At 46.7% G+C, this 14,106-nt stretch overlaps 1 non-coding gene and 1 pseudogene across 1 annotated transcript; both read right to left on the bottom strand.

The window, feature by feature from the left end:
- Positions 1–14,106, bottom strand: part of LOC138427651 (microtubule-associated tumor suppressor 1 homolog pseudogene) — a 97,282-nt pseudogene that overhangs the window by 68,954 nt on the left and 14,222 nt on the right.
- On the bottom strand, positions 723–795 carry TRNAG-CCC (transfer RNA glycine (anticodon CCC)). The gene has a single exon. It is a non-coding gene; the product is annotated as a tRNA-Gly (tRNA).

Here is a 14,106-nt window from a genome sequence, read left to right as displayed (position 1 = left end):
AAGAAGACCCTTGAGAGTTCCTTGGACTTCAAGGAGATCAAACCTGTCAATCCTGAAGGAAATCAACACTGAATGTTTATCGGAAAGACTCATGTTGAAGCTCTAATACTTTGGCCATCTGATGTGAAGAGCTGACTCACTGGAAAAGACCCTAATGCTGGGGAAGATTGAGGGCAGGAGAAAAAGGGGGTGGCACAGGATGAGGTGATTAGATAGCATCACCAGCTCGAGGGACATGATTTGGAGCAAATTGGGGAGATAGTGAAGGACCTGGGAGCCTGGTGTGCTGCGGTCCACAGGGTCACAGAGTCAGACATGACTTAGTGACTGAACAATAATAACAACAGCATCCAAAATGTCAGCAAAATCCTGGAAAATGTCCTTAAAGGGTAGATTTAGGCCCGTCTCATCCCTTTTCTCCTTTCTGGGCTGGGAACACACATGATGCCCCTGCTACAGCAGCCGTCTTGGACCTGATAGCAGAGTGCACTCCCAGCTGTGATACAAAGCCTAGTGGGAGGAATAAGGGGACTGTAGTACAAACCTTGGACAGCTGACTTCCAGAACTTTGATATGGGAAACTGAGACCTGGGATACTTATGATACTTTTTATTTTTGTCCCCCCCCCCCTCGCTTTTTTTAAAAAGTATTCATTTGTCTGCACCAGGTCTTAGTTGCAGCATGCAGGATCTTTGATCTTGGTTGTGGCATGTGGGATCTAGTTCCCTGACCAGGAATTGAACCTGGGCCCTCTACAATGGGAGTCCAGCGTCTTAGCCACTGGACTACCAGGGAAGTCCCTAGTTTTCTGATTCATGTAGCCAAATTTGTTTCCGGAGACTAGAACCTCCTTCTGGGATTTTGTGAGGCTACTCAGGATGGCTAGTGAAGAGGAGAAAGATAGAAGGTGGAAGCAAGCCAGGAGGTTGTGCAGAAGACAGGCCACGATGTGTGCTGGGAGAAAGTGTACATTGGTTTTTAAAGAAGCCCATAATGCACAAGACAGCACCGCCCTCACCATGACAGAGGATTATCCAGGATGAGCTGGTGATGCCCTGACAACCTCACCAGGAAAGCAATGGGAGCTCTATCGGGTCTGTGGTTCCAAAGAGGCACCATACACACAGACTCAGCACAAGTCCTTCCAGTTACAGCTTCAGTCCATCTCTGATCTCATCCTTCAATCACATCCTAATCGTTTCCCCACTGTCCCCCATTCTCAAGTGTGGAACTATAAAGACTGCTGCTGCTGCTGCTGCTAAGTCACTTCAGTCGTGTCTGACTCTGTGCGACCCCACAGACAGCAGCCCACCAGGCTCCCCCGTCCCTGGGATTCCCCAGGCAAGAACACTGGAGTGGGTTGCCATTTCCTTCTCCAATGCATGAAAGTGAAAAGTGAAAGTGAAGTCACTCAATCGTGTTTGACTCTAAGCGACCCCATGGACTGCAGCCCCCCAGGCTCCTCCGTCCATGGGATTCTCCAGGCAAGAGGACTGGAGTGGGGTGCCATCGCCTTCTCCTACTGTAAAGACTAGAGCTTTCCAAACCGTGACTTGCATGTGACGCATCCGACGATCTTGTTAACTTGCAGATTCCGGTTCGCCGAGTCTGGGATGCGGTTGGAGATTCTGCGTCTCTAACATCATGAGAGATGCGGTTGCTGCTGGTCCCCGGGCCAGATATGAGTAACAGCAAGACCATGTGTTGCTCTTCCTCTAATGAATGTTTACTTCCTGCATGTGGTTTTCCTTATGTGATCACATCACTGACATGCTGGGGGCGGCCTGTTTTGTCACTGGGATACCCTGGAGAGGGACTGCAAGTTCAGTCTCAGCTGGACCCTCTGCTCCGCTGGCCTCATTCCAACTTGGCTTGCCTCCTCTTGAGGTTGTAAGAATGTAAACAAAAAGCCCAGGAGATTTGATGCAGTAATGACGGCCAGTGCCTGTGAGTTATTCTGTCAGTTTTCCCCAATAGCTCCTCTGAATGGACTCACATAACATATTTCATCTCTACTAACTAAGCCTAAGAAATTTCTCTCCTAAAATAAAACTTTAAAATTTTGATGAATAGTATTCAACTCTCCCACCAAATAACAGTATTTCTAAAATTTCATATATCTCTATAAAAAAGAAGTTGACTGCAGCACTCTTAGCTCATGATCAGTATTCCCTGTTAACCAACACCAGCAAGTTACTCAACTATCTGAGCTTCACTTTATGCACATGAAAAATGGAGCTAATAATTCCTACTTTGCAGTGTGGTAGGCATTACCTACAATCATGTTCTCTTCCTCTTGCTGTCTGATCTGGCTTAATCAGATATGGTAAGATGACAGACATGGAAGAGTTTATTACCCACAGTTCCCCAAAGCAGGAGACACACCATGCTCTGCAGGTCACCTGGGGAAGCACCTGGGTATGTCAGGAGTGAAGAAGGGAAGAGAGGGCAGGGCCAGAGCCTTTGTTGAGGTTTCCATGGGAAGGAGTGGGCAGACATGGCTGGCCACTTTGAACAAGTTTAGGATTGTATTATGGCTGGCTTCCCTGGTAGTTCAGTCAGTGAAGAATCCGCCTGCAATGCAGGAGTCTGGGGTTCATTCCCTGGGTTGGGAAGATCCCCTAAAGAAAGCAATGGCAATCCACTCCATTGCCTGGACAATCCCGTGGACAGAGGAGCCTGGTGAGCTACAGTCCTTGAGGTCCCAAAGAGTCGGACATGACTTAGTGTCTAAACCACTACCAGGATTTTATAGTCTGAATAATATGAGTGGGCTCTGGGCTATAACGGTGGTCTCCATATGTCTGGTACCTGGCCTGGGGATGATTTAGGGTAGGGGAAACATCAGCGTGGTATGAGAAAGTTAGATAAAGGAGGGGGCAGAGGTATGGGCTTTGGGTTGGTTGGTTGGCATAAAACAGCATACTGAAGGCAAGTTTTTCACTGTCTTTAGGAATTAGCCAGGCCCGGGAGGGTCAGTCTCTGTCCCTTACAATGCTTTATAAAGCATTATAAAATACAGAAAATAAAAAATAAAATAAAACCCTGATTAATATGTGGTGTCAAGCATGGCCTTGGTCGTTAGCACCCCTTCCCTAGCACACTGCTCCTCGCCACCTGAAGGGAAGCGACAACTTATGTAAATACAGTGACTTCCAGCCAGATGGCTGCCCCTGTGTCCCTCTGCCGGAAGACTTCTCCCGCTGCCTCTTCTTTGTAGGAAGTCAATGACAGTGCTGCTTCCAATTCACAGAATTTCCAAATGGCTGTGTAATCAGAGAGCCATGTAGGCAGGAGCCCTGATGTTCATAGGAAGAGGAGAAAAATCCCAGATCCTTCCCTCTGTGAAGCCAAAAGGCTGCTTCTGTGTCTTCTTTTCACGCTGGTAGAGTAAGGCTGGTTTTGACTTCCCAGCCGCTCTGATTCCAAGCAAATAACTGGAAGCAGCAAGCAACAGGCCTGGGACCTGCTGGTTCAGTGAGGAAGAAGCTGCATGTGCGTGGATTCCGGAGGAAAGCTGCCCTTTGTGGGGGAGGAGAAGGGGCAGTGGGTACTGGGAACAGACACATCTTCACCCTGCCTTAGCATGAAGGCTGCTTCTTGGAAGGATGACTCACAGCACCATAGAACCGCCTTCCCTGCGAAGTTAAAGCAGCTCAAGAGAGGCAGTGTCAACAAACAGCCATTTGAGGACAGCGGGGGAGTATGGGGGCTGATGAGGCAGGTGTCATTATTGCCTTGGGGCTTAATGGCACACTTGGACTGCTGGGCTCCCCATTTGCCAGACTGCCTTAGGGAAGAAGGGGCCTGTAACCAGAAGGGTGCTTTTGTTTTTAATGAATAATTTTTATTTATTTTTTTATGGCTGTGCTGGGTCTTCTTTGCTGCGCTTGAATTTTCTCTGGTTTGCGGTGAGCGGGGGCTCCTCTCCAGTTGCCGTGCGCAGGCTTCTCATTCGGTGACTTCTTTTGTTGCAGAGCACCGGGTCTAGCTGCAAGGGCTTCAGCACTTGTGACTCCCAGGCTCTGGAGTGCAGGGCTAGTAGTTGTGGTGCACGGGCTTAGTTGCTCTCTTGAGTGTAGGATCCTCCTGGATCAGGGATTGAACCTGTGTCTCCTGCATTGACAGGTGGAGTCTTTACAGCTGAGCAACCAGGGAAGCCCCAGGAAGATACTTTTGATTGCAATGATCAGATGACCCAACTTAATGTGGTTTCAAGATTGTCTGACATTGCACTTCACAAGGTCATCACGGATGCTTGGTCCTTTTTTCTTCTCTCTTCCACCATCCACAGTGTTAGTTTAGTTCTAGGGCTGGTTCCCTTCTTTGTAGAACTGCTGCCAGCAGCAAGCTGATTTACCTTCTTCTGTATTTATCTTAGGAAGAGAGAGAAGCTTCCTAATCTTGTTCTTCAAAGTAAGGAAGCATAAGAATTGAAACTCCCAACAGACTTCTTATCATGTCTCATTGGCTAGAACTGTTCCCCAGACCCAGGAGAATGGCACGTGCTGATAAGCTTAGGCCTGAACTCTTGCTTCAATTGCTGAAGAAGAGAGATGGGCTTTCATGATTGGCACTAACTAAGTGGAGCCCTTTTCATACTGTTCATGGGGTTCCCAAGGCAAGAATACTGAAGTGGTTTGCCATTTGGACCATGTTTTGTCAGAACTCTCAACCATGACCCGTCCATCTTTGGTGGCTTTACACGGCATTGCTCATAGTTTCATTGAGTTAGACAAGGCTGTAGTTCATGTGATCAGATCGGTTTTCTGTGATTGTGGTTTTCATTCTGCCTGCCCTCTGATGTCATGTATGGATGTGAGAGTTGGACTGTAAAGAAAGCTGAGCACCGAAGAATTGGTACTTTTGAATTGTGGTGTTGGAGAAGACTCTTGAGAGTCCCTTGGACTGCAAGGAGATCCAACCAATCCATCCTAAAGGAAACGAGCCCTGAATATTCATTGGAAGGACTGATGCTGAAGCTGAAACTCTGGTACTTTGGCCACCTGATGCAAAGAACTGACTCATTGGAAAAGACCCTGATGCTGGGGAAAGATTGAAGGAAGGAGGAGAAGGGGATGACAGAGGATGAGATAGTTGGACGGAATCACCAACTCTATGAACATGAGTTTGACCAAGCTCCAGGAGTTGGTGATGGACAGGGAAGCCTGGTGTGCTGCAGTCCATGGGGTTGCAAGGAGTCAGACATGACTGAGCGACTGAACTGACTGGACTGAAGTGGGACCCACCTAGAGGCAGGGTCAGTCCCTGAAACTGAACTGTGGCCACACAGTGGAAGAGGGGGATGGGGTTGGGGAGTCAACTGCCACGTGTACTGCAGTATCTCACCATTGGAGCCAGGAGATATGGGCTCAATCACTCGCTGGCTGTGTGACTTTGGGCTAGTGGCTTAATCTCTCTGTGCATATTTTTTGGATTTTTTTTTTAATGGGAGAAAAATATGTTTTCCTTAATTTTCAGACTATGAGGGTCAATGAGAAATTAGGTGTAAAAACCCTTGTGAGGAATCAGAAACATCTGTCTCTTGACCAGCTCCTTCCAGATAAATGAAGCAGACCAAGCCCTGCCTTGTAAGAGATGATGGTTCAAGATAGTGCGGAAGCAGAGAACAGATGGGTTTACAGTGAGAATGAGTCAAAGGCAAAATATAAAGCCTGGTGAAGTGGAAAGAGTCCAAAAAGTGATGCTGTGTTCTTGTTTGTGCCACCGCTGCTGTTGTGAACTTTGGCCACCTGGTCCAGGTGGTGTCCGTAAGCCTTCTCCACTTTCATAGTTAATAGCTTCCTCTTTGTAAGTAATTAGCATTTTCTGGGGAAGTTTCAAAGACTATGTAAATATCTTGTTTATCCTCAAATTTTTATCCGCAGGTTTTAGCATCTACTAATGATTCTTGCCTGAATTATTATTATTAATTATTACTATGATGCTTGCTACATTGTGATTGTCTAGCTGTGTCATTCCCTAATTTTTTAGCCTCTGTCTCAGCTTAAATCAAAGAGCCTGGGTCTTGTCACAGACTTGGAGAACAAACTTATGATTGTGGGGGGTGGGGGTGGGGGTGGGGTGGAATGGGGGAGAGGGATAGTTGGGGAGTTTGAGATGGACACATACACGTACGCACTGCTGTGTTTAAAATGGATAGTTGACAAGGGCCTACTGTTCAGCACATGGAACTCTGCTCAATGTTCTGTGGTGGCCTGGATGGGAGGGGACTTTGGAGGAGAATGGATACATGTGTATATATGGCTGGGTCCCTTTGCTGTTCACCTGAAACTGTCACAACATTGTTTGTTAATTGGCTATACACCAATACAAAAGAAAAAGTTTGTCAAAAATCAATAAACCAAAGCACAAACTGAAAAAAAAAAAAAAAGAGCCTGGGTTTCATCCTTGGTCTTTAATGGGGCAGTTTTGGTTACTGGTGGAATTAAACTGCTAACCACCTCTGCCTCCTTCTAGATTTGCAGGCAAATAGCTCGAAGCTTCAGTTCATGTAATGTTTTGTTTTATTGAGTTTTTGTCCTTGGAAATACTGATTTTCTTTTCAATGATGGTGTGTTTTATTAATTTTCTCTTTTTATGTTTTATTTGTTATTGCTTTGAATTTGGGATTGGGGCACAATGCTCAGTATAGGTACTTGAATGACATCTTGTCTGCATTCCATAAAAAAGGCTGGTGGTGATTGCCCAGAGGGAGTCTTGGCCAACAAGTAATTGTGTCCTACTTTAGCTGTATATGCAAGCATAGCAATAGAGGAATGGCAAATAGGTCACTGGGCAGGGATCTAAGAGTCCTGGGTCTTATTTCCTGCAATATCCTCTATCTGCTAACTTGCTGTGTGATGTTGGACAAATGACTTCAGCTCTCTGAGCCTCAGTGCCCTCGTGTGAAAAGCAGTGCTTAGACTGCTTAACCTCCAAGGTCCTTGTCAGCTCTAGAGTTCCAGGAGTCTACAGGGGATAGCTTAACACAATGTTCTCCGTTACAGTCGGAGGGACTGTTGAGAATATTTGTTCAGTTGAGGCAAATGGTAAATGTGTCGGTCACTCTAATGAAATGAGTACATTTTTGCTCTAAATGTCATGGATGTTTATTATCAGATTAAACTACAGCGGACCTAATTTTAGCTCTTCCAATTCAAGCGGAGCAATGAAGATTAAATGTTAGGCATAATTAAAGATGCAGATGTAGTTTTATTGAATTATAAACCTCATTAAGTGCAACGTCCCAGGAAAGCCCCTGAGACCAGCTACAATCCTAGTTGCAACACTGCAGTTACTGAAATATTGTAAAGTAAATCTCACTCCAAAAATATTATGACTTGGATGGAAGGAGTTTTTAAAAGCATGGTTAGAGTTGGTTTCATGGGTAATTTCTTTGCAGATGGTTGGGAAGGGAATGCTTTTCTTCAGCATCTCCACAGAAGGCCTCCTTGGGGCTTGGTGCTCCCGTCTCAGCCTCCAAAGGTGGGCTCTAGTCTCCTGGGTCAGTAAGAAGGGCAACTTCAAGGACCATCAGATTTCACTCCAGAGTTGGTAGTAAGTGGAACTGGTGGAGAGAGCAGAGGTTTACTATGGACCAGAAGTTCATGATTCTATACAAATATAGAGAAGGGTTCTCTTGGTGACATTTTCTTTTCTGTCTGTAAAGATAATACATTATCATTTTACAAGTTCATATAATAGGGAATAGAATATAGAAATAAAAATATCCAACTACTTCAAGATGATCACTGTTAATATAGTAAAGCAGCCAGCCAGTTGGTCACCATTAGAGAGGGGGGTTGGCAAACTTTCAGGAGGCAGTGAATAATTTTAGGCCCATAGACACATGATCTCTGTCACAACCACTTGGCTTTGCCAATGTGGCCTGAAAGCCACTGTAGACAATACGCACTAAATGGGTGTGGCTGTGTTTCAATAAAACTTTATTTATGACAACAGGTAGTGGATTGTTGGCTCCATGTGCCATAGTTCGCTGATTCCTGCTTTTGGGGTTGAACATTTGTTTTGCACAATTTAGTCCTATATCATGTTTTCCCTTATGTTGTTTCAGGTAGATTTGTCTGTCTCCTTGTTTGGAATGTGAGAGAAGTTAGCATCTTGAGAGCATGGTCTGTCACTTAACAGCTGTATGAACTTGCTTAAGGTAGGTAACCTCTCTGGCCTCAGTTTCCTCATCTGTCAAATGGGATAATACACAATGGTATTGACCCCATAGTTATTTCTGAAGATTGAATGAGTTGATCTTTGTACCGCACCGGACACATCGTGAAGACTCAGTAAATGTGAGCGGCTACCATCACCACCACCACCATGATTATCCTATGTGCCTTCTTCAAGAGCTAGCACAGTTCTGGTTACAGAAGAGGCTCAATAAATAGAATCATAAGGATTTGTTGTTATCATTCAGTCACTCAATCATGTCCGACTCTTTGCTACCCCAACCTCATGGACTGCAGCATGCCAGGCTTCCCTGTCCTTCACCATCTCCCAGAGCTTGCTCAAACTCGTGTCCATCGAGTCGGTGAGGCCATCCAACCATCTCATCCTCTCTTGTCCCCTTCCCCCCTGCCCTCAGTCTTTCCAAACATCAGGGTGTTCTCTAGTGAGTCATCTCTTCACACCAAGTGGCCAAAGCATTGGAGTTTCAGCTTCAACATCAGTCCTTCCTATGGATATTCAGGGTTGATTTCCTTTAGGATGGACTAGTTTGATCTGCTTGCAGTCCCAGGGATTCTCAACAGTCTTCTCTAGCACCACAGTTCATAATTATAAAGATAGATAATGTTAAAGAGGAAATGTTCTTCAAGAATGTCTCACTTAACACCCTCACTCTAGAGATGAGCATGGTAGGGTAGCCTGGCAGGCTAGAGTCAGGGGTTGCAGAGTCAGGCACGACTGAGCAACTGAGCATACAAACACACTGGTGGAGCGACCCCTGTGTTAGGATGGTGGGATGCTATCCATCGTGACTGACAGTGCCCTCCCCTAAAGGTTACCCATCTTTATCCCATGGTTACCCATCAGCCCCTGCATGCCCAGAGGCCCAGTTCCATCTCCTACATCATGGGCAGCCTGTCCATGAAGCAGGCCAACTTTTGTCTTGTTTTCAGTTTCCTGGTCTTATTCTTGGGATCATATCCACTCACCTGGACTGGGCAGGTGAGGCTCAGAAGAGGACCAACCTGAGGTTGTAGCTGGGAGGTCCAGCACTGGTGGAGTCAGGTACTAGAAATGCGTGGACAGTGGTCAGAACTAAGGCCACAATGCTCAGGAGCGCTGGGTTTGCCTCAGGTTGGGGTCTGGCATGTGGTATGTGGGCAGACTCTTGGTCAGGCAGGCCACACAGAGCCCTGGACTGTCACGCTGCTCTTCTCTTAGGGTACGAGGCAAGAAGGGGAGACCCCACGGGTACGCTGTTCTAGCGACCTCTTGGTCAAGTCCCTACCACCTGGTTCTTCTTCAGGCACATCCCATCAGGCTGTTACTTCCATCCTGGTGCTGCTCAGCTTTGATCCGGGAAAATGAAAGGCCAGGCTGCTGGGTCCCCAGCTGCCATCTTTTGCAGCAAGAGTGAGACTTCATGATCCCGCTGGCTCACGTACACTTCATTTCCCAGTAATTAAACAAGTGGAGATCAAAGCCGACAAATCTCCCCTATCTCTCAGCGTGGTAGATGAAAGGTAAATATTTCCAGCAACAGTTTTTTTTTTCTCCCTTCCCTCATTAAAAGCGAGATGTGAAATGTCTTCTCCCTACTTTGAAGAATACTGATAAGTTCAAGGTCACTCCAGATAAGATGTTTGGTTTGACTACCTTTATTATCCCATACCAATCATCAGTCTTATAGAAACTGGGCTAGCTTGAGGGGATTGAAGAGGCTAAATCATGTCAAATAAGTCAAAAGACAAAGAAAGGTAAAGAAGGACACCAAGATGGTAACTGGTCAGTGCTGCAGAAACCTACATCTTGTGTGTTATCTTCTCATTGCTGGTAGGGCTTCTGAAGCCGGCATCTAAAGCGGACCCTGGAGTTCTACGTAGAGAATCTCAGGTAGATGGTCTGATGCTCTCTCAGCTGGACTCTGGAAAAGACCATTAGAGAGCTGCCATGTTCTTTGATACCAAAGAATTCGTCCCAGAGGCTATGAATCCAGGGGAGCTGGTCTATCCAACATGGATTTACAAATGCCTGCTGGGTGGCATCAGGCTCTTTTCAGTGCAAAGAACAGACCTCATTCAAACTGGTAGCTGCCATAAAGACACCACAGGGAGGGATTTCCCTGGTGGTCCAGTGGTTAAGAATCCATCTTCCAATGCAGGGGATGTGGGTCCAATCCCTGTTTGGGGAACTAAGATTTCATATACTGAAGGGCAACTAGGCCCACGCACTCTTACTACTGAGCCTGCGTGCCAGAACTTTAGAAGCCCACGTGCCTCAACAAAGACCCAGCACACCCAGAAAATAAAAAAGATACGAGAGGGACTCGGAATCAGAACAGGAATCCGAGTGCCACGCAGTCCGGAAAGGGAGAAGACAGCTGCCCTGCTGGCCGCTCTTCTTGCTCCCCTCTGACTGCCCTCCCTGGCTTTCACATCCTTGCCACATCCTTTGTCTTCCACCTGTTCACCAGCTCCCAGGGCTGCTTGAAATGCAGGTCTCTCTCATTTCTTCTGTCCTTCCTTCTCCAGTTCCAGATTCCAGAGAGAGAAGGAGGGAGAGATCCAACCGACCTAGGCTGTTGAGTGAGGCAGCTGAAGTCACCGTTTCCTGGCCAGGCAGTGGGTGGTCCAGGCCACTCCCCCAGCTGGTTAGCTGCAAGGGTGGGGCCTTCTGCCCAATGTCACATGGTAAGAAATGCCAGCTGCCCCCTCAGCCGCAGACATGGGTGGGAGGGTCCCCACATGAGGGACTCTGGTTGTGTGAGGCTGCTCTGGACACTGTTGGGTGTCAGAGCAGAACTGAGAGACTGATGGCTTGGGTAGACTCTTGGCTGGCTTGTCATCAGCTGTTCTGTTTGTTTTGAGATGTAATTCACATCCCATGATAGTCACTGTTTTAAAGTGCACAATTCAGTGGTATTTATTATATTCACAGAGTTTTGTGACCATCACCTCTATCTAATTGCAGAACATTTTCATCACTCTCTGTATTCAGGGACTTACTTCCCTGGCGATCCAATGGTTAAGATTCTGAGTTTCCACTGCAGGGGGTGCAGGTTCGATCTCTGAGAAACTAAGATTCCCCCCATGCCATACAGTGCTGCCAAAAGTTGGGGGGAGAAAAGAAATTCAGTACTCAAAGCTGTCACTTTCCATTTCCCCTCCCCTAGCCCCAGGCAGTCACTGATCTACTTTCTGTACCTATAGATTTGCCTTTTCTGAATATTTCATATAAATCGGGTCATTCAGTATGTAGATTTTTGTGTTTATCTTCTTTTATCTGGCATAATAATTCAAGATTCATGCACAGCACAAATCAGTTCTTCATTTCTTTTTATGTCTGAATAACATTTCATTTTAAGGCTATACCACATTTTATGGGCTTCCCTGATAGCTCAGTTGGTAAAGAATCCACCTGCAATGCAGGAGATCCTGCGTGATTCCTGGGTCAGGAAGACCCCCTGGAGAAGGGACAGGCTACCCACTCCAGTATTCTTGGGCTTCCCTGTGGCTCAGCTGGTAAAGAATCCACCTGCAATGTGGGAGACCTGGGTTTGATCCTTGGGTTGGGAAGATCCCCCGGAGAAGAGAAAGGTTATCCACTCCAGTATTCTAGCCTAGAGAATTTCATGGGCTGTATAGTCCATGGGGTCACAAAGAGTTGGGCACAACTCAGCGAATTTCACTTCACTTCACCACATTTTATTTTTCCGTATATCAGTTGATGGATATTTGTGGGGTTTTTTTTGTTTTGTTTTTACTTTTTGGCTATTATGAATAATGCTGCCGTGAATATTTATGTACAGTTTTTAGGTGAATACATATTTTCATTTCTCTTGTGTTGATACCTAGAAGTGAAACTGTTGAGTTATATAACACTTCTATAGGACTTCTCAGGTGGTGCTAGTGGTAAAGAATTCTCTTGCCAATGCAGGAGATGCAAGAGATGGGTTTCGATCCCTGGGTTGGGAAGATCCCCTGGAGGAGGGCATGGCAACCCACTCCAGTATTCTTGCCTGGAAAATTCCATGGGCATGTGCTGACTTGTTGCAACCCCATGGGCTGTAGCCTGCCAGGCTCTTCTGTCCATGGGATTCTTCAGGCAAGAATACTGGAGTGGGTTGCCATGCCCTCCTCCAGGGGATCTTCCTGCCCAGGGATCAAACCCAAGTCTCTTACATCTCCTGCATTAGCAGGCAGGTTCTTTAGCATTAGCGCCACCTGGGAAGCCCTGTTAATTAGATTTAGGTGTGACAATTCTGTTATAGATTTTTTTCCCACAAAGACAGACCTCATCAGAGGCATCCTTATCTCAGACCTATACTGAAATATTTACCAAGACTCTGTAATTAACCCTGAATAGTGCTGGCCACTGGAAGATCTCAGGGCTTGGGTTTCAGTGCTGGTGATGGTGGAGTAGAGATTACTGGGGTGGTCCAAGGGAGATGGGAAGCCCCAGTCCAGGACAGGGCCAGGTGAGAAGGGAGTGGAGGGTAGGTAAAGGAGAGGATATAAAGTAAAGATGATAGACTCTGAGTCCCTTGGGGCAGAGGCCAGGTCTTCTCTTTTCTGCACAAGGTCTTGGGCATAAAGTAGGCACTTCCTCCCTTCCTCAGAGATCAACCATGCCCATCCCCAAGTCATCAGTCTACCAAGTGGTCCCTCCCTGTTCCTGGATCCACAGGAAGATAGAGCAGCTGGGTAGTTTGGAAATCCTGTAATCAGCTGGTCAGGACAGCAGGGAAGGGTCATGACCATCAGCTGGCCTTGGCCATGGGACTGCCGTCTGGGCCCACTCTTGGGGCTCCAGCACTGTCAAGACACAGAGTGAACACCTGCCTTACAGAACAGAGGCGCAGCGGCTCTGAGTGACTTCAGCTGGAATCAATGGGAAGGGGAGCCTTTAGCTGAGCCTTAGTTGAGCCTTGGTTGAGCCTTTCCTGGAGGTCTGAGAGTTTGTTCAGAGTCCTGGTTCTCCTAGACTCACTCATAAAATCTGGGGTAGTGGATGACCCAGATCCTGTATTTTTAATAAGTGAGTCTTTCAAAGTCTGAGCACTACTGGTTTAGGAAAAATTTTCTAAGGAAAAGGAAGTGTCTGTGCATTTAAACCCAAATATAATAGAGTTTAAACGACCTTGAATAGAAGAAGCTATTGGATTCTGCCAAGAAATTTGAGTATTTAGAAAAAGTCCTTCCAGGCTTGTACAAGAAATTGTTACCTCTTTGTAAATGATATGTCACCTGAATTTCTGGAGACCTTACCAGCCTGTGCGTATAGAAGAGTCCTGTTATAAGGAATAATACCAATTAACCTGATTCTATTCCAGTTGTACACACACCTTGGAGAAGGAAATGGCAACCCACTCTGGTATTCTTGCCTGGGAAATCTCACGGACAGAGGAACCTGGCAGGCTACAGTCTATGGGGCACGACCGAGCAACTCACTTTCACTTTTGTACACATAGGATGTCTAGCACTGCGCATGCTCAGGATTAAGTTCTCATCCACCAGGGGGCGCCATGGGCTACCCAAGGTTCTGCTAGGCATCCGCCATCTTCCATCAGGCACCATTTTTGGGTACCCTAGAGTCGGACACGACTGAGCAACTTCACTTTCACTTTTCACTTTCATGCAATGGAGAAGGAAATGGTAACCCACTCCAGTGTGCTTGCCTGGAGAATCCCAGGGACGGCGGAGCCTGGTGGGCTGCCATCTATGGGGTTGCACAGGGTCGGACACAACTGAAGCGACTTAGCAGCAGTAGCAGCCTCAGAACTGCCTTCGGAGAAGGCGACGGCACCCACTCCAGTACTCTTGCCTGGAAAATCCATGGATGGAGAAGCCTGGTGGGCTGCAGTCTATGGGGTTGCACAGAGTCAGACATGAGTGAAGTGACTTAGCAGAACTGGCTTCATCA

Source organism: Ovis canadensis, chromosome 22, assembly GCF_042477335.2.
Source record: "Ovis canadensis isolate MfBH-ARS-UI-01 breed Bighorn chromosome 22, ARS-UI_OviCan_v2, whole genome shotgun sequence".
Lineage (NCBI taxonomy): Eukaryota > Metazoa > Chordata > Mammalia > Artiodactyla > Bovidae > Ovis > Ovis canadensis.
This window is presented reverse-complemented; position numbering and strand designations above follow the sequence as displayed.